This window comes from Heterocephalus glaber, unplaced genomic scaffold (assembly GCF_053883595.1).
Source record: "Heterocephalus glaber isolate CG9 unplaced genomic scaffold, H.glaber_assembly_v1.0 deba00001600, whole genome shotgun sequence".
NCBI classification, from domain to species: domain Eukaryota; kingdom Metazoa; phylum Chordata; class Mammalia; order Rodentia; family Bathyergidae; genus Heterocephalus; species Heterocephalus glaber.
Window position 1 is genome coordinate 45804488 of NW_028258372.1, and position 20301 is coordinate 45824788.

Sequence of the window (20301 nt, forward strand, 5' to 3'; positions counted from 1 at the left end):
CCGTAGAGCTGATTTGCTGATGATAGTTGCTTCTGCGTAACACAGCATCACTTTGTAAAAACGGTGACACTTCCTTGCAGAAATGGAATGTGTCCTCTCACTACACTGTTCACCTGGCAAGGGCAGCATGTGTCTCTAATTCCTTTCTACAAAACAATAAATCTTTACAAAGAGCCCCACGGGTGGTACAGAAACATGACTAGGCTTGGTTTTGCACTCAGTGTCTTAAATCTTGAAAAAGACAAAGAGCATGGCCTGCAAGGCAGAGGTCAGTGAATACAGTTGTGGCTTTGGCCATCAGTGGGCTCAGAGGAAGGGGACGTGGTGGTGGCCAGAAGGGAGCTGGTGGAGACGGCACAGGGCAGGAGCAGAATTCACTGTGAGCCAGGCTGCCCTGCGTGTGGAGCATCGCCCTTTTCGGGGCCCCTCACAGCAAGTTAGCTAGAATCACAGCCAGGTCCACATGACTCCAGCTGCTCTTCCTTCTGCACCACATCATCACGTCCAAGAGCAAAGTCCTGGGGTTAACACTGAGGCACGGAGTAATGAGGCAGAGAAGAAGAGGGGAAAGCAGGCACTTCAGAGAGCTGGGTACCCGGCCGGGAAAGGGAGGACAGGAGAGCTCCGGATGCCCAGGCTGGGAGAGTCTAACAGCGTCTGCCAGGCACAGCTGGAAAGGTGTTCAGCGCTGTTGGTTGCCTTGCTTAGATGGTCCCCAAATATCTACCTACAGCCCTGCTCCATGGGACACGTACCTGAAACAGCAGTGCTCAGAAGTGTGATCCAGGGACTGGCTCGACCCCTTTCAGGGGTCCTTGAGCTCAAAGCTAGTCTCACAGCTTTCAAAGACTGTGTTGCCCTCTTCACTCTCCTCTCCTAAAGTGGGCAGTGAGCAGAGCTTCCGGGGGCTGCAGATAGTGGGAAACTGCAGTGCACAGAACGCAGAAGTACGCGGGAGAGTCCGGCTGTCAGTTGCCATCTGTTAAGGTCAGAGTAAAGAGACTTGCAAAGTACAAAACAATGCCAGGCTCAACACTAGTTTGTTTTGGAAAATACAGTACTATCTCAATGCATAAATACTTCTGCTTGCAAACAATTTGGTTTGTGGACAGAAGCGCTCAGCAAAACTGTGCTTCTGCTTGCGAAGTCCACATCGGGTGATGAACACCACGACCACCTTCCCCACTCAACCACAAACGCGGCCTCCTTCCTCAGAATCAGAACGAGTTAAATTCATGAACCAAGTTACAGCACCACTGCGTAGCCACATGCAATGAGCGTGACACTCTTATTCTCGTCAGTTGAATATATAATTTCAAATTTCTCAGTGTTAATTTCTAGAGCAGTATTGAGATAAAATGTGCACCTACATATTTCATACAAGAAAAGCTCTTCTAGGATTTTTGATAATTTTTAAAGATTATAAAGGAGTTTTGAGACCATAAAATGTGTGAGCCATTGATTTAAAATAGCCATAGCAACACCAAAGACAGCCGCTCAAAATAGACCCGTGTTCAACTGCCACTAACTGGTGGGCCAGGACTTACAAGAGGCAGTTTATATCTGTGATTTCTCTTGAGTTGCATACCAAAACTTAGCCTGCCTGAGACTGCACAGCTATGTACCTGAGCAGAAGGGAATTCAAGCCCATCTCTGAACCCAAGGCCATTCACCGCTGCCTGTTCTCCCAAAACTAACGCCAGCAAAGATACAGGTTACAGTCGGATTCTGGGTAGAACAGGCCTGCTGTGAGGGATAACACTTTAGGGTGAGGGGTAAATAAATACATTAGTATAATCCTCCAACCCTAGTCCCTGGGGCCTCCCACACACTTTACCATGTCCTGGGAATACAGTGGTAAACAAGGGGAAATTCGTTCCTTCCGTTTAAGGCGGACACATAGGGGTCGATGGAGAGCAAAGACAGATTTGAAACAAAAAATTGCACAAACACAAAGCAGTGCAAAAAACAGAGCAGAGTTTGGATGGGAATTAGCTTGATCAGAGCACTCCCCACTCAGGTGCCAAGAGAACTTGGAAGATGACAGCATCTGGAATAAATCATCCTTGTGCCGTCAGACTTGGGCTGGACATTTCAGACCATTAGTCTGAGCAGAAGGGCATTTAGAAGGGCTTTTGCTTCTTTACTTTCCGATATATTTCTGGGATAAGCCAACATTACAGCTCACTTGAAAGAACAAATGCATTCTGTGAGACCCGGTAGGCTAGGGAAGCTGTGGGAGGTGTGAGCTACTTGGGCATGTTTAGTCCCTTTACAGACCTTCTGGAACAGGGCTCTGGGCAGAGGCAGGAACAGTGACTAGGCCAGTGGGCAGTGCTGACAAGGTTGGGTACAACTAGCCACCTTCTAGCTCAGCTCCGTAAACCCTGGGCCATGGTCATGACAGAGCTCGTGGGCCTTCCGATAGGCCCACACCTCCCGTCTCACTGCTGAACTAACAGAAGGGCCATGGTCACCGTCTGACAATGACTGAAGAAAAAAGGGTACCCCTTCCTGAAGGGCTGCATTTCCACCCATATCGTGCCTTATTCTCCACCGTTCTGAGACTCTTCCTCCTCTACCTAGCCAGACAGAAAGGGGCCCAATGGACCCCGTTACAGTCAATGGACAGCACACTCACACAGGACCTTTGGAAAGGAGCCTGCATATAGCAGTATATTCTCAACTAACACCTTGATCCAACTGATGCTATAAGTCATTGGCTTCTGGGTTTACTGCTGAATTAAACCTCTCCCCTTAGCCCAGCCCAATAAACCAATTCTCTCCTTATATCTCTTGAACAGCTCAAACCCAATATATTTGAATCCCGACTCATGACAGTGCCCCACCTCACTTCCACCTCCATTACCAGATGTGAGTAAGGTACCAATATCACAAACTCTTTGTCCCCAACTCCTTCCACAGATAATTGACCATCTAGTCCTGTTGACATCACCTTCAAAATCCATACTGGAGCCTCTCTCCTTTCTCCGCGTCCACTATGACACTACTGTCAGAGCTCACAGCAGCTCCCACCTGGGCACGCACAGCATCCTCCTCACAAGATACTGCCTTGAAGTCATTTCCACGTGGCAGCAGATGGTCAGGCTGGGCTGGCTGTGTGGGATGGTGGGAAGCGGGAAAAGCTAGGTGTGGAGGATCAGGATCTGTATTTGCGGGATTTGCAGAAGTGACATGAACCCAATTGGGGACATGGTAATGAGAACCCAAAGCAGAGGGGGCACCAGAGATTTCGTGGAGGGCAACTCTGCAGGCTCTCTAGGGAGGAGATGGCACAGAAAAGGGGGAAAGAGCCCCAGGAGCTGAGGCTGGGGCTGAGCAGCTGGGTATGTGCAATGCTACTAAGAAGGTCAAGGAGAGTAGGACAACGTTACTTTGGGGGTTCAGGTCAACTTGCTGACCCTGAGACAGAAGAGGGGATTTCACTTCTCTGTTTGACGTGAAGGGATCTAATCATCACCTGGGTGCTGAGCTGCTTGGGGTTGAGATCACACTGTGACTTCTGAGGGCCACGCTCCACGTTTAAATTCCTTCCCTGCCTCTTCTGCATAGCTTCAGCCATTGTATCACTTCAGCCCAGCTGTCCTGGACCAACTCATTCTACATCCTAGCATCCCCGGCTCTGAGTTACCCTACTTGGGAGTTATTTTGTTTAAATGTGTGTCCGAATCCCATTAAATGATTAACATATCCCAATCAGGTGGGACCCCTAAGTCTGTCTGTCTGCTTAAGGTCCAGTTCATCTCCACTGGCTAGATGGACAGATAAACACCAACCCTTATATCCAAATTATTCAGAGCCTTTTTTAAGATGGACGTAGATAATATACGGTCCATGAATCAATCCCCTCCTTAGCAGCAACAACCACAATAAACCTTTGAGGAACATGCTCTCATTAACATCCTATTTTCAGAGGCTTGCGCAGAAAATATTTTGTCCTGAAGTCATTTCTCATTCTCTAGCTCCTGTAGCTTTTTACCCAGAGACATTACGCAGTATTGGCCACACCCTCTCTGCTTCAGAGAAACCTGAGAGGCTGCTGGGGCCTGGGACAGGCTTGAAGACGCTACTTCCCCAGGCCCCACAGCCTGGCACAGCCCTGGGAAGCAGGGCTCACATGTGGAATCACTCAGTGCATAAAGCAGCACTCACACAGACAGCTCTCCGGTAATTTTAACACCTGGTTAGAGGCTCGGAAGGCATGCCACTAGGTGAGGAAAAAATGAAACTGTATCATTTTTGCAAATGACAAAAAATGAAGTAAAAGAAATGAGGAGGAGCACTCCACTGAGAGACCACTTTGTGGGCCCCATGTCTCCCTCTGCTGATGGCACTGAGCCTTGGTGGTTCCACAGAAGATGTGGACAAAGTCCTCCAAGGGCTGGGGTCCCCTCTCACGGAGAGAAGGGCTCCAAACTTGATTTCTTACATAATGGGGTCGAACCAGCTCCCACACCAACACACAAGGACCTGGAAAAAGGAATCAAAGAGGCAGGAGCAAGGAGAATGTCTGGTGCTGGGGAACCAGGAGATGCTACTTCCCCATCTGTCAGGCTCACGGTCGGGCCAACACTGTTGCTCCTGACGGGCCTGCTGCAGCTGGGTCTCAGCAGCCCACAGGATAGGGGCCAAAGCCAGGGTGAAGATGCCCCCTCTGCCCTCCTTCTGTGGGCTCCCCAGCTCGGAAGAGCCCACAGGGCATTGCGCAAGGGCTGTGGGTTCAGCCGAGTAAGCTCCACTGTCACTGCACCCTCCCCAGCAGTCCTTCTCCCTAAGCTCCGAGAGCTGCTCCCAAAGCAGCCATGACCATTTCTACTCCTAGTGACTTAAGGAAGCTCCAAGTAGGGTGATCAAATAAACAGCATCAGAAAAACTGAATCTACTATGTACTTTTATTCACACCAACAGTGGCCACCAGCCATATGCAGAAGCTTAAGAAAGGAGGATCCTCTATCTCCTGAAAGGTTTTCTCAAAGAGAGAGGGCAGAGGGCTCCATGCCAGCTTGGTTTTAGAGCCATGGATTTGAACACTGTCTCCTTTCCCAGGGGAGAGGCTTTGGGTCCCATGGGTGCTTCAGAGCTCCCAGTGGCCACTCTGAGCAAAGCCATGGGCCCGAAACCTGGGGAAGGGACAGTGGCTCCCTCAAAATCCTGCGAGGCTGCTGGGAAACAATTCTGCAGCCCAGAATGTAAATCCTGGACTATTCAGGAAGAAGAGAATGACAGACTCCCCAGAGAAAGCGGGGAGGAAAGGCAAAGAGCCAGGGGAAGAGATAGCCATTCCTAGGGATTAGGCAGCATGTTAGTCAACTTTCTGTCACTGGGCACAAGTACCTCAGATAACACTTAAAAAGAGAAAAGCTTATTTTCCCTCAGCGTTTTGAGGTTTCAGTCCATTACTGTTTGACCCCATTGCTTTGGGTCTGTGACAGCACAATGTAGCATGGCAGAACCACATGGCAAAGGAAGCCTGCTCCCCTCATGGCAGCCAGGAAGCAAAACAAGAGACAGTCGGGCCAGGATCCCATAATCCCCTTCAAGGGCACAGCCCCACGACCTGCCTTCCACCCACCAGGCCTCACTCCTAAAGGCTCTAGCGCCTCCCAATAGCACCACCACCCTCCGGGAGACATTGAGAGCCCAACTCCGAAAGATCAGGGTCAGTGGGGTCATTCCCATAGGTGGGAAGAAGGGAGGCTCCTGGGAGTGGGAAAAGGCAGGAAAGTCCTTACAGCCTCAAGTGAAAACAAGCAGGCGGCGATTTCAGATGGGCGACTACCTGAGCACTTGGACTCCCAACCTCGGGCATCTAGAAGACAAGGAGACCTTTCCCACCACCAAAGGGCCTGTGCCAGCCTCCGGGGACTGGGCCCTCTGCACGCGTGGCTCAGAGCTGTACACTTTCTAAGGTGTAAGGTGTGCACAGGGGTGGCCTAGAGGGGTGGGAGGAGCCCAGGGGAGACCACAGTGCACAGATCCCATGGACACAACATCATGAATACAGGAACCCATGGGAGGAGGAAGGGGGAGGCACTCACCCCATCCCTCACGAGGACCAAGTAGCCCCCAGCTCTGCAGAAAGGACGAGATCTACACATGCAGATGGCTGAGCAGTGACTCCCAGGATCTGACCACCTGCCTGTCTGATAAAAGAACCCCATATCAGGACAGCATTTCTTCAGTCTGCCCCCGAGTAGCTCAAGCAGAGGGCACTGCAGGAGAAGAGAATAAAGATGCTACTCTGCTGTTGACCGTGATCTTTCTCTGCAAGAGGAAAACGTATGTGGCCCCAGACGCCATCAGGTGACCTCACCCACCTCCTGCACACCTCGGTGCTCAGTGTCGGTGGGAGGAAAGTGGCTCTGTCCGGAGGCTCCAGGAGACTGCTCATCCCTCATCGCTGCTGGCCGCCTCGTCTGACCCCCACTGATGCCTCGCCCCCACAGACCAGCCATATGGCTGAAAGTAGCCCTTTGGGGCATTGCTAAGATGCCACCTTGGTCTGCCGTCTGGGAAGGAAGCCTGTGGTAAAGTGAGTCCCCCATAGTGCAGCGGTGCCCTGTGTCCCCAAACTCAGGCAGAGATGCTACCAAGGGCTGTCCATCAACTTTATCTTTAAATATTTCTGGGATCGCTCCAGTTCTCCCCGTTCTCACTGTCCCTGCCTAGCGTGCGCCATCATACATGTTCCAGTGAAATACGCCAAACTCCCTGCCATTCCTGCTTCTCATCTTGCTCTCCTCCAAGTCAGTCTCCAATAGCAATATTCTCACCTTAATATCTTTGGATATCTCCTGCTGCCCTCAGAAGAAAGTACAAGCTCTTCAGTACACACATCTTTTGAAATTAGTCACTGCTCTCTGCTTGAGGCTTGATTCTGCTGGTTGCTTTCATCTCCCACACTTCAAATACATGATCTCATTCTCCTCCAAAGTGCCTTATCCTTGGTCTGCACCCACCCATCCACTCTCCTCCTTCCTCTGTCCTCTTCCTCTCTCTCCATCTGTCTAACTTCTATTTTTCCTCCAGGTCACAGTAAAAATCTATTGTGACCCCCTAAAGATCCCTTTGCTTAGAAATCCATACCTAACTGGGACCACAGGACTTCTACACTGTACCAAAATTGTGTACTTTCCTGTCCCTTCCTAGACTAACTGCCTTGCAAGTTAATTTTATTTATTCTTCCAATTTAGCAGCTCAATATTTTGTCAAATGAAAGAATGAATTATATTCATCAAGGACAGTCAATCAACAGTAAATCCTCTCTAGAAGGATTCAGCACCATGAGATGTTATCAAGCCTCTCCTTTCTTTCCTTTCTTCCAGAAGCACAATTAGACAAAAGGATTTGTCTTCACCTGATAACCATATTCCCATTGTCTACTCTAAGCACAAATGGCAGGTACAGTATGTCACTGCATCAGCAAATAGTGAAAACTTTTCACTGATATGCAGGCTTGGAGTAAACAGGATCTGTGTACCACCCAGACAGACTTCTGATGTGCTTCCACGTGGCGGGTGTTCAGCAAACATTAGGGAAACGGACACCGAGATCATGAGGCTCGCGTCCTGCTCTCCTTCCTGGGAGAGAGAAGTCCGCTCTCAAGGCTTCTCCCACGTCGTCCTCTGGAAAGTCCTGGCCCAAGTCACTGGGCAGATCCCAGACCTACCTCGTCTCTACCTCCTGGGAAGAGCGAGAGGAGCAGTGCTTCCCATCTCCAGGTGGTGAAACAGAGGCGGAGAAAAACAGAACTGCTCTCTGGGGGTGCAGAATCGGCCCCACTCCGAAGGCTCATTCTGTCCTTCCCATCGTCATCCCAAAGCAAGGGCAGAGCCACGCCAGGCACACGCACCTCTGAGGTCGGCAGGGGCCAATGGCACGGAAAGGGCTGCTATACCTTAGTAGTTCTGTTGTTCGGTGATTCTTTTCACACCTGGCTGGAAACTGGTATTTATAAGCCCTAGTCACAGCCTCTACAGAACTGTGCAGGCAATGCACTGCAACACCCAGTGCTTTTCTCACTAATGCATAATTAAGGCCATTAGGTTATAAATGTGAGAACATTCAACTGGACTATAGTCAAATAATGAGATAACTGCTTCGAAGAAGCCTGATCAGAGGAGGAAAGCAGCAGCCCAGTGAGCCCTGCGATGTGATGACCTCATCAGAGGCCGGCACCAGGGCAGGGAGAGAGCACAGCGTCCCTCGTGGGCTTCTGCGCCACTAACCTCCAGAGCTGCTCCTCGTCCTCCCTTCCCGATACTTCCAGGCCTCCACCTCGTGTTCGCGTGGACCAGCAGGTAGGGAGGGGAGCTGACACACTTGGGAGAAAGTGGAGAATTCTCTCCGAGGCAACTATCATTTATCTCAAAGGCTGACAGCATAAGTGAGCAGTGCCAGCACTCTGTGCCAAAGGGAGACGGTTCCGGAGCTCAGGCTGCATGGGGACTGGCCCCTTCTTGTGATCCACAGGACTTCTGCACCAATTTTGACAGAGGAGCTAAGTGAGATCAGACAATCTCTAGATGATTTTCACCAGTAATACCCACATCTCTATCAGAGGCAAGGATAAAAAGATCATGATGAGAGATAAATATGAAAGAGCGACTCATAACGCCAACCAACAGTTATTTATTCAGCACTGCCAGCGATTTCACAGCCATTACATCCAAGCAACACTACTCCTGCCAGGCGGACAGTGTTAAGGAAATTGGGGCTCAGTAAATTTCCAAAGCCACACAGAGAATGCAAAGAGAATGTAAAGATGCCATGCTGATCAAATTTATGGATGACTTGACACTAGCAAGACATTAACCAAAAGAGTGGTTTAAAGATGTATATCCTTATATATGAACCCAAAAGCATAAGTAACAAATGAAAAAATGAATTGGACTTGAAAATTTTAAAATTCAGCACATTATAGGATGCCATCGAGAAAGCGAAAAGGCAACCCAATCACAGAATGGTAGAAAATACTAGCAAATCATATATTGCACAAATAATCATGGAAATAGATTTTAAATTATAACTTGTAGTTGTAAACTAAAATTATAAATTTAAACTGTAACTTTAAAACTATATGCAAGCACATGGAGACAAAAAGGCTGAAATGTATTTAATGATTGCCCTCGGGATCCACTGACATGAGTACTAATGGCCATCTCCCAAAGCCATACGTTCCTAGGGCTAGGGAACAAGGCCCTACTTAAGCACCAGGAAGTTGCACCTGGTGGGGAAGGGCTTACTCTACGAGCAATTACGGAGTTGGGTCCAAAAGGCCAATTGCCAAAATAAAGATGGCGGAAATGTCTGTAGATGCTTGTCAAGTGTGGCTGAGGAACAGTGGTAGTCTGAGATTCTGCAAGAGGAGCAGAAAAAGAGACTATAGAATAAAACAGTGTCTTCTCGTCCAAACTCGAGTCCGGGTCTACAAAGAGGGACTGGAATAAAAAGTAACAAAGCAAGTGAAAGATGTATGCTATTGCTGGCAGCATGGCAGAGTCCCCTCTGTGTCAGAGTTTAGCACAGAAGGTGGAGGTTATTTCCTCACACTGGAGCCAGTCAGAGCTTCTGCTCGATGCTGCAGACAACAGGGAGAGGCAATGTTGGCATTTTGATAGAGAAGAGGATTCATCCCAGAAGAGTAAGGTCACGTTGCAACTGAGGAACCACTTGGTATATGTCACATGGAGAGCAGGTGCTACCAGGTAGCAGAAGCAGCAGCTTCAATCCCCTCAAGTCAACATGAGATCACTAAATCTCCTTAAATCATGACTTTGGTTCTAATAATTTTGCTGGTAAGTGACAAAAAAAGAGATCATCGTTTTGTTCCTGCCACGGTGACTCTGTTCCATATCTATGTTCCCAGATTGGTGTAGTCAAGGGAAACAGAGAGACACATTTGCAATTGGGTTCAAAAGCCAAAGGCGGAAGCAGAGAATGGAAGAAACATGGTTCACTGGACAACCTCTGAAATGAGTTGCAGTTCTCAATCCCAAAACTCCGTGATATCAGCCCGTGAGACTTCTAAAGAACTGGTTAATAATCACAAAAGGGAGTGGCTAATTATCCACTGTTCCCACACCATTTTCTAAGAGATGGGCACAAAGCAAGGGTTTGACCAATATTTGGGGAAGGGAGGGAGGGAGAGAGAAGCAAAGATGTTAAGACTCAAATCACACATTGTGTTTTGAGAAAGACCTTTGCTCTGAAATCATGCCTCCCCCCTTCCACTTGTTAAGCTGCTGGATCCCTGCCAAGTCCTTCTATGCCTGCATGTGGTCACAGCTCAGTAATTAAACACCTGAGCTTCCCAGGAGAGATGGAATTTACAAAGGGAGCCAAGTGAGAACCTGTGGTTTCTGCCTGTTCCCCACCCACTTCCTCTTGCAAGGCTGGGACAGATGGGCAGTGTATGGCTCAGAAGTCCCCACCCCTGGTGTTCTCTCTGCCTGACTGGAGACAAGTTGCTGCCCTCAGCCAGTCGAGACATCTGGGTCTGGCTTTGCACGGGCTCATTAGTTTACTGCAGTTCTCTGGTGGGTGCATTCTGCTTCCCTCATACCAAATCTGTGGACCTCCGAGCACAGGCCTGGCCTCCACTTACGCACTTATGATCAAGGAGGAGGTCACACCACAGCCCTGCTCGGCTCTACCACCCCACTCCAGCCCCGCTCCTCTTCCAAACCCCTTCCCCCAAAGAGGAACCAAGTCCATCCTGACCAAGGTCAAACCTGCCCACAGGCACCTGGAGCTGTGCAGAACTCACTGGTGGTTTTTCACATAGCTGATTTCATTTCAAAGCCTCCTGCTCTCATTTTGCTCGTCCTACCAAGACCTCTTTCCCTGCCAAGCTTTCTGGAGGCGACCGTGAGTTTTTTATCACCACATACTATGATTCATAATCAGATCTCTAGCTGATGAATACTAAAATTATTTTCTCACACACATGCACAGAGGACCACAGTGGGGAAAAGTGAAAATGGAAACATTCTGTGAGTGCAGAGTCCCTGGAGTTGGCCAAGGCAGTGCTGCATTTGCAGCAGGCTCGCCTAAAGGTTTTCTTGATACTTAGTTCCACTCATGAGCCCTTGTCACCCTCTCCTGCTATGACACATTGTGCTGTCCTTGTTCTTCATCAGCATCTTTGCATGTAACACTTGCTCCCTACCTTTAAACCTTCATCCAACACCTCCCAAAGCCCTTGGTAAAGCTGGTAAACAATTCAATCAACTGAATGTACAAACAACACAGACAAAGGTGGTAGAGAATGTCATCAACATCAAAACCAACACCAGCTGGCTGGCTGACTGTGGCTCTGGCCTGGGTGTCAGGTAGAAACCAAGGTCCTGAGAGGGAAAAACTTTATCTTCATGGATGCCACTCAATTTGCATCGCTCACATTTTCAGATGAAAAATAGGATCAGGAACTGAGCACTTTATTCACCTATTAAGTAGCAGAGCCAGGATTCACAGCCCTGTTTGTCTGCTCTGATCCCATGCTTTCTATGGTACATGATTTCAGAAGTGGAAATGTTACTTCTGACCGAATGTCAGCTGCAAATGCAGCTCGACTGTTGTCACTGCTGGTTGAGATGGCTTTCCTGAGCATCCTCTTCTCTACTTAGTCTCTTCCTGGGTGGCATCAATTCAAAGCAGGGCTGTCCAGGAGAAGTGGGCAGTCTTTGATGGCTAGTATCATGGGCTGTAGCATCTCTGGTCTAACAAACTCAATGATCTTATCCAAAAGCCCATGAGAAAAATAAAGTCTGTATCCCAGACTCCCGCCAGTTTTAAAGAAGGAAAGGAAATTTCTGACCTCCTCAATGATGTTTCTCTAGCTGCCTTTATCTGTCAGTCTGTAAGTTGAGAGCCACAATAAATGTGTGACAAAAAGCAGTCAGTGGGGTGTAAATAAGATTACCCAAGACCATTTGCTGAAGAAGTGGAGGCCATGAGCACTTTTCACTACAATCACCCTCCTCCAGCTCTGAGGACATCCCACAAAAGGGCCAATCACCATGACCCATGGGCACAACCTACAGTCAGTGGCTACAAGAACCAGCCACGGTCATAACAGTCTAAAAGAGCCACAGCAGCAGTGGCCCGGGACACAGGAACCCAGGTCCACATCTCACCCGCTGTGCGCCAAGTTACACCTCACTCTCCTCATCCATAAAATGGAGGAATTCTACCTGCCCTGTGGAGTATTGTGAGTTTCAAAGACAACAGACATAGAAACAAAGTAGAAACAAAAGACTGCATTCTACCAGCACCTCCATTTCTACTGACACGGAAACTGTATTGTTGAAAAGGAAAGGAATTTTGCAAATAATGTGGGTACCTATGAGGTCAGAGACAATATGCCTGCCTCTTCAGTTAGCATCCAATCTTGAGCTAACATTAAAGCTTGCTGTGGATTCCTCTGCCAGTGCAGCAACCTGTCATAAGCCAGGATGAAGTCCTGTCTCAGCACATGCAACCAGTGGTGACACTGTTTCACCATCATAGTAATTCTAGGTAACAGAAAGACCTCCCAGGAAAGGCACCCTTCCTCTGCCCTCTCTCCACCACCCTCTTCCCTCTTCCCAACTTTTTACCTCCCAACACACACACATCACAGAAGCACTTTTCCCGCCACATCTCAAAATAATCTGCAAGGGGAGCAAGAACACAAAGAGAAAGATTTTGTTGTCAGATGAAACTGGGATCAAAATTCAATTCAGTCACCTTGTAACTGTGACCTGGGATAAGCATTTCATGTCTCTAAACCTCAGTTTTCTATCTGTAAAACACGGATAAATAAAGAAGTCTATTTGCAGGATTGCTGGGTAGTAAGAGTTCCCAGTGTGACACTTTGCATGTCTTGCATGTTCATAGCATGACTGCTTTGAGTTCCTTCTCCCTTTCTCTGTGGCGGACGCTCTCCTGCCACTCTGGTATTGTGTTCTGCACATCAAAGATCCTGTCAATCAGATCTAGGAGGCCTCCTCAGCTACACAGAATGGCTTTTCATGTAAAAACTTCCCCTAAATTGCTCTGCTATTGGCCCTTTCTTTTTTAAAAGAAGTTTTGTATCTAGGGAACCTCAGAATAAATACTACAACGTACCTGATATTTCACACAAGTTCAAATTCTCTTAAAAGAGGTCATACCCACCACTAACAAATGGTTGAGAAATATCATGGTTTGCTTAGTCCTGCAAACATGTTGTAAGCAAGGGAATCGAGGAGCTGGAAGAGAGCTTCACTGTGATATAAGCAAATTTATAATCTGTGTTATGTGCTTTGCATCATTTTGTTTTTCCATCCCCAAATGGTACCATCATTTTCAGTTGAAGAAAGTATTATATCAAAGACACAGATGGACCTAGCAGACAGAAATAACCAATAGTAAAAGCCACACTGTTTCTCACACTCTAGCAAAATGAGCCTAGGCACAAGAAGAAGAAGAAGCGCAGGGAAACTCACAGGCCTGCCCTCTGGAAGCTGAGAGTCTCACTGGAACTGGACAAAATATACGGCAAGTGAGAAAGGTAACTTCGATGTCATAAGAATGTTTATAAAGAAATCTAAATTAAGTGTCACTAAATAAACCCAAAATAGGGCCCGTGAGTCCTAAGACCACAATGAAACTAAGGCCTGGAAAGAGCCTGGGAAAAGCCAGGGTTAGTTTTCTAGAGGAGAGGAGAGTTGAAAGTAGAAGACAGAAGGCAGCCCAAGGTTATGGCAAAGGTGGGGCTACTCTACAGAAATGCACAGTGGTAGGGAGAATTCTTTTAAAATCAGATTCTAGAGAAACAATCTGATTTGCTGGGAAGAAAACAACTCTGATAAGAAATGAGAAATGAGAAATGAGTGGTTACTTCTCCCAGGAAATTCTGAACACTGGCCCATTTCCCAAAATAAACAAACTAAAAAGGAAGTTACATAGTGTTCCCATGTTCCTGAGAAGGGAGCAGCAATTATTATTTTCTTTTTTCTAAGAACAAGAAAGAAAAAATTAACTGGGAAAAGCAAGAAAGAGCCACTGTTACTAACAACACTAAAAATCATGACTTCTAAATGTAAAATTTTCAACTTTTTTGAAGAGCTGTCATACATCATTATCTCGTGTTTTCACTTCCCACCAAATGAGATTGTCAGGAAAGCCTTTAACCTTTAATCAACAAACACAAAATCACAGAGCAGGTAGGGAACTCAAGTCAACATCTCCTAAGTAGCAATTTAGGGGTGAAGTTCCAACATGGTTTGCTGCTCTTGGGGAGCAATCTGCTGGTGTCAATTGATGGAAGATGAGGAGGAGAAACAAGACAAAGAAGAGGAGGAAGAAAGCTGAGGCAGATGTTGTTGACCACTCCCCAGTGTCTTTCTCCTTTCTATGTATTTCCACCTGGACACATGACCACCTTGAAAAAGAAGAGTACATTCCCCAGCCTCTCTTGCAGCTAGGTGTGGCCAGGTTACACAATTCCATCCAACTAATATAGACAAATTCCTAGTTTTATTCTCAGAAGGAAAGCATGTGACCAGCCTTCCTCCTTTTCCCTTCTTTCAACTTTCTAGCAAAAGAGAACATATGGCTGAAGCTAGAACAGCCATATGGGATCCCAATATGGAAGTCATGTGTGAAGACAGCAGAGAAGTCTGGGTCTCTAGTGTCTTCAAGGTAGCCAGATGGAGCCTAAAATTCTAGAAAACATGTTTTGGGTCTTGGGCCAACATCAGAACCCATATCCTAAAATGAAGCTTTCTTAATTTCACTGAAGACTCCTTTTCCAATGTCCAATGCTTTTCCAACAGTTCAGAATCAGCAAGTCAATAAATACTAAGAGTATCTATACAGCCTTCTGAGAACTCTGACCCATCTAATTTTTAGAAAAGTAAGTATACTGAGCAGAATATAAGAGATTTTCAAACTGGGCATACTGTCGCACGCCTGTAATCCCAGCACTCTGATAGGCTGAGGCAGTAGGATCCCAATTTCAAGCCTATCCTGGGCAACTTGGCAACTGGGTGAGACCCTGTCTCCAAATTTAAAAATAAAAAAAAGGTTGGGGGTATAGTTCAGTGTGAAGGCCCTGAGTTCAACTGCCAGTACTGCCAAAGGTGTAAGGTACAGATTTTCATCAAAGTGAAAAGAAATAAGAAATATTTAAGGTCATGAAAGAGGCAGAGAAGAGTCCATATCTAAATGTAAGTGACCACGAACACAGACAGGCCACAAAGCATCCTGCTGGGCTAACCGTGGAAGAGATAATGGGGTCCTGACCAGGGCTGCAGTTACTGGCATCTGTTCCCCCGAGAGAGACACAACATGGGGAACCAGGCGAGTGGGCCCTGCAGCTGTAGGGGAGTGTCCTGAGTGTGAAAACTGATCAGGATCGGATCTGTTCAAAATGCAAACGGGGCGGGGGGGGCACTCTGCAAGGCTGAACAGACGCGCATAAGAGGCCTCAGCATCCCTGATCTGCTAGGGTCCCGAGGAGCTAAGGTGGGGTGGGCTTGGAGGAAAGAAGTGGATCCGAGACGCAGGGGTGATCCAACACTGAGGCAGGACGCCTCGCATGAGGCGGGGGTGGACAGTGTCTGCAGCAGGAGCACAGTGTCTACCCTGCCACTCTCAGAGAGAGGGAGAGAAATGGAGGCAGCTTCTTCCTTAAAACGACAGGATGACAGCCATGACATTATGAGCAGAGAAGCAGAAAAGTACAAGCCTATATTTAGAAAATGGCAACTATCTCTTCACCATCAAATTCTCCTGAAGAACTGCTCTAGACAGGAATGCAGCCCTAACCTGAAAGCGAGATAACAGGGCTTCCTCTGCCAGTTCTTCCTTTGGGGAGGCCCTTGGTGGTGCAGCCAGGCTCGGCCGTGGTGAAGACTCCAAGCCCAGGCCTTTGTCACTGGCCAGTGGGCTGACAGGGCCTGGTCCGTCCTCCCTACTCCCTTGCACCGCCATGGGCTTCGGACCCCTTGAGGACACCAGTTGCAGCTCTGGACTCGCAATCCTCAGGTCCAGCCTGCTGCCTACCAGGGAAGGTGCTTGTCCTGCAAGCTTGGAGAAGCCCTCTGCTTTCCTCACCACTGTTAATACAGGAGAGACTTCTGTGCAAACACCTGAGGTGACTTACCACACCCCAAGAGCTCTTGCAGGAGACACAGAGACACCAAGGAGGGCAGGGAGGCCTGCAGGGGCTGGCTTGCCTCTGACCCCAGCCAAGAACAAAGACTGGAAATCAGACATAAAACCCGGAAACTACAGACACCATTAAGTGCCCAACCCACTGCTAAGCACAAAAACTTATTTTACTTTGCTCTTTCATTTATTTATATTTGAGGTTTCTCATATAAGAGAAACAATGTAATATTTCAGCTTATGTGTCTGATTTATTTCACTTAACATACTGGCACTGATATGTATCCATCCTCCTACAAATATAATAGGAAATGAGGAGACAGAACTTTCCCACATGGAAAGCAGAACAGGAGAGATGTGAGGGAGGGGAGCAGATTAAAAAGAATTAAGATGTGTTATGTACATGTACCAACTCCTCACAAAGAATGTAATAATTACGTGCTGCAAACACATACTAATTGAAAAAATCAGCACTGAATAAAAACTTATTTTAGCCAACAGATTTTACCTCTTCATAATGCAACTATTTTATCAGTACTGAGAAAAGTGGCTAGTTTGCAAACATTTAGTTTTGCTGCTTCTTGGCATTCTCTAGGGAATAAGCCAAGTTGTAATGAGATATTCCAAGCAGAAAAGAGGAGGAACAAAAACCTTGGATAATCTATATTATGTCTAATATACTGCAACCAAATACCCAAGAAATACTATTACTATGCAGTGAATTTGCTGCAAAGGGGAGAAAAGCATAACATAATCAGGAGTTCCGGAGCGATGGGCCCTGTGTCCTCCCCCACCCTTTAATGACTGCAGAGTGACCTGGGAGGGAAGCAAGGGAGCCCTTGGTCGAGTGTGGGCAGTGGCTAATGCACCCCACGCAGGGTGACCCCAGTTTTGCTGCCAGTCTGACCTCGTGAGCCGTGCGGGCCAGGCCAGAGAGAGCTCCACACAGGGCACAGACACCAGGTAAGACAACACCGTCAGTCTCACACGACGTCTGCAGCTGTCCTGAACAAAGGCTGTCCAGGACGTGGGCGCACAGGGATAATTACCATTCACTACACAGAGGGCGGCAACCTTCCAGTTAGCACAAGAGTTTGTCAGGCGTGTGTCACATGGGAAGCAAAACAGCTGTAACTGTGACAGGTTGCTGAAAAATGGCTAGTTTCCTAAACATCCAGTTCTCTGAGTCTGCAACATAATCTTGTTCTTAAATTAAAATGACAACAACAACAGTAGTCATAGAAAAAGCTTCCACTGCAGAAACTGCCAGCTTGCTAAAGTTACAGAGAATGTCCATCGTGTTGGTGAGAAAGCACAGAAGCCTGTCAGAGGCCGTTGGTGACCTCCCCTCACACTGCAGCGCCTGTGCTGTCCCTGCATCGCCACCACAGGAGCGGGCCCAGACCTGTGCCCTCTCGCTCCCGTCCGTCAGCCCCACCCTCCTGGGAAAGTGAGTTACCTTCTCCGGGCCTCCACTTCCACACCCAATGGAGGTCATTATGCCCAATGCACACAGTCGTCATAAAGAGTAAGGAATCGGGTGCAGAGCACTTAGCACTGCAGCTGGCAAAATAACAAGTGTTCAGGAAGCTGCTAACAGAGTCGCACAAGGCTGCCTGCTGCAGAGGGGCTATCTGGGCATTAAGCTTTTTAAATAATGAAATGCAAACATCATCTGACGCGGAAAAGGTGAGAAAAGAAAACAAGTGGTAATAACTGAGGTTTTCCCTGGGTGCCCAGGAAGTTATGCTCCCCATAGAATGGTTTTGGAGGAAAAAAAATGCTTATCCTTATGATATGCCAGCAGAGCTATTTTCTTCTGAGTAAGAAATTGCAGGGAAATCTGGTATTTGAAAGTCTTTGGGAGCCCTTGAAATAGGGCCCATCTTATAATTGACCACTCTTAGCAAATTCTCTGTAACGGCTATAATGAGGGGTTCCAGTTGATGAGGCATCTCATCTCCCCACTGAGAGCACAAAATCTCGTCCTGGTCATGATGCATCTAGTTGATTACTGAATACTCTTAAGCCTCAAAGAAGTGCTAAGTCCATCGCCACCACACACGTCTGCAAACACACACACACACACACACACACACACAAAGTTTAAAAAACTAAACAAATAAAAACCCTGCAATCTCTACCTAGAAGACAAGTGCAGTTGATGCTTCTAGAAGACTAAAGGTCTTAAATCCTTTCCTGTGACATGAAAAAGCTCAAGTTCTAATTAAACTGAAGCAATTAGCCACCCACAGATCCCTAACACTGTTTCCCATGGCCAGGCAATCATCTCTACTAAAACCCATTTTAAAACAAGGAGCAGACCCAAGAGCTCCACCCACACACTCATCCCACCAATCAATTACCCTCCGGACACTCCGTCGGTGTGCTCAGGCCAACTGCCTGCAGAGGCCTTTACGAAAGCACTGACCAGACAGGAGGAGGCAGCTGCAACAAAGAAGGTGGTGAGCAGCAAAGGTGACAATCTGAGGTAACAAAGCCCACAGAGAGAATTGGGTGCAGGATCTCCAAAAGCTCAGCAAAGTGTGTGTGGCTGCAGCCTTAGGCTTCCCCAAGGTTGCTACAACAATTCATCCATCCACTTCATCGTGAAGGAGCGTCTGCCTGCTGACTCAGAGCCCGAGAGTCCTCCTGCATAGCCAGACCACTCTCCAAAGGAAGACTTCACCAGGACTGCCTGTCCCATCTCCCCATCGTCACAGAAGCGCCAACAGGATGCCCTCAGCAGGTCACAGACAGTCCAAGTCACTCAAGCTCCTTTGCTTTCTCTCGGTAGTCAGGTCCCCCATACCTAAGCCTCCCTTTAGTGAAGGGAGTTTACTGTTTGCCGTCAAAACTGTCTCCACGGCGGTCAGTGGGTGAATGATTCGGATTTAAATGCCTGCCTCAAGAGTGGGTTATTTTTTAATCCAGGAAAGTTATCTGATTAATCTAGTCTCTCCCTATTAAACAAGAGCCGTTTTTCCCTTTGTGTATGTATGTGTTTCGTGGAATTGAAAAATTTTTCAACTATTAGGCAGACTTGAAACATGTTGATCTAGACTAGTGTGGTCCAATAGAAATAAGATTTAAAATTTTCCTAGGAGCCACATTTAAAAGGAAAAAGAAAAATGACATTAATCATAATGGAGTGTTTTATGTAATCTGATATACCAAATTATTACTATTTTGATACATAATCAAAGTAGAAGATAAATAATGAAATGTTTTGCAGGCCTTTTAAATACATTCTTTTTCTCATACCACAGTGGTCTGTGCAGACCTACAGCTATGTTAAATTGGCATTGTAGCTTAACCATAGTTAATAATACTGTAATGAATACTGGACAGTTCTGGCAGATTTCAAGAACTCTTGCCAAAAAGAAGAAAAACAATAAAGGTACTAACTAGGTGAGAAGATCGGTATGTTCATTTGCTTCCTTGAGCCAACCATTTCACTATGTATATCAAAATATCACACTGCTTATCTTTTATTTAAAAGGCAAAACTAAACTGACATGAAAAGGCTTCCACAATATTCACTGTGCTAGAAACACTTCACCAAAATGTATGTGACATATCTCACTTTAACTTTATAAAAATCTGTACCCATGTGTTCAGATATGCACAGAAAATGCTTTACAAGGGAAAGCACTGAAAAGTAATAGTAGTTGTTTCTGATAGAATTATCAATAGCCTTCACTTTCTACTTTATTTTCTTTGGTATTGTCTCGATTTGCTTTGTAGTGTGCATATATGGCCCTTAATTATCAGGAACACTGTAAAGCTAGTGTTAATGAAGAACTCTGTCCCTTATTTTAATTTATTATGCCCCTGATCCTGCTGGCACAGTAGCCATCGCCCTATTTCCAGCTAACAGCAGGTATGGCCAGCAGGCCTGCCCATCTGGAGTCATCGGTAGGAAAATGGAGGCAACTAGAGACCGTAATGTTAAGTGAAATAAATCAGATGTACAAGCTTACATAGCACATGGTTTCTCTTCTATGAGAAGTCCAAAATATAAGTAAAGAGCAAGATCAAAGATAGATAATAGGAAACAGGGAGGCGGATCTTTTGCAAAAAGAAGGATTCCAAGAGCTAGAGGGAGGGGAAAAGGAGCTGACAAAAACGACTGAGCTGTGT

The 20301-nt window shown here is 47.0% G+C and overlaps 1 protein-coding gene across 6 annotated transcripts in view; it reads right to left on the reverse strand.

Moving 5' to 3' along the window:
• The window catches only part of Kcnh1 (potassium voltage-gated channel subfamily H member 1), a 334166-nt gene that overhangs the window by 194782 nt on the left and 119083 nt on the right, over positions 1 to 20301 (reverse strand). The gene's annotated exons all lie outside the window — the stretch shown is intronic.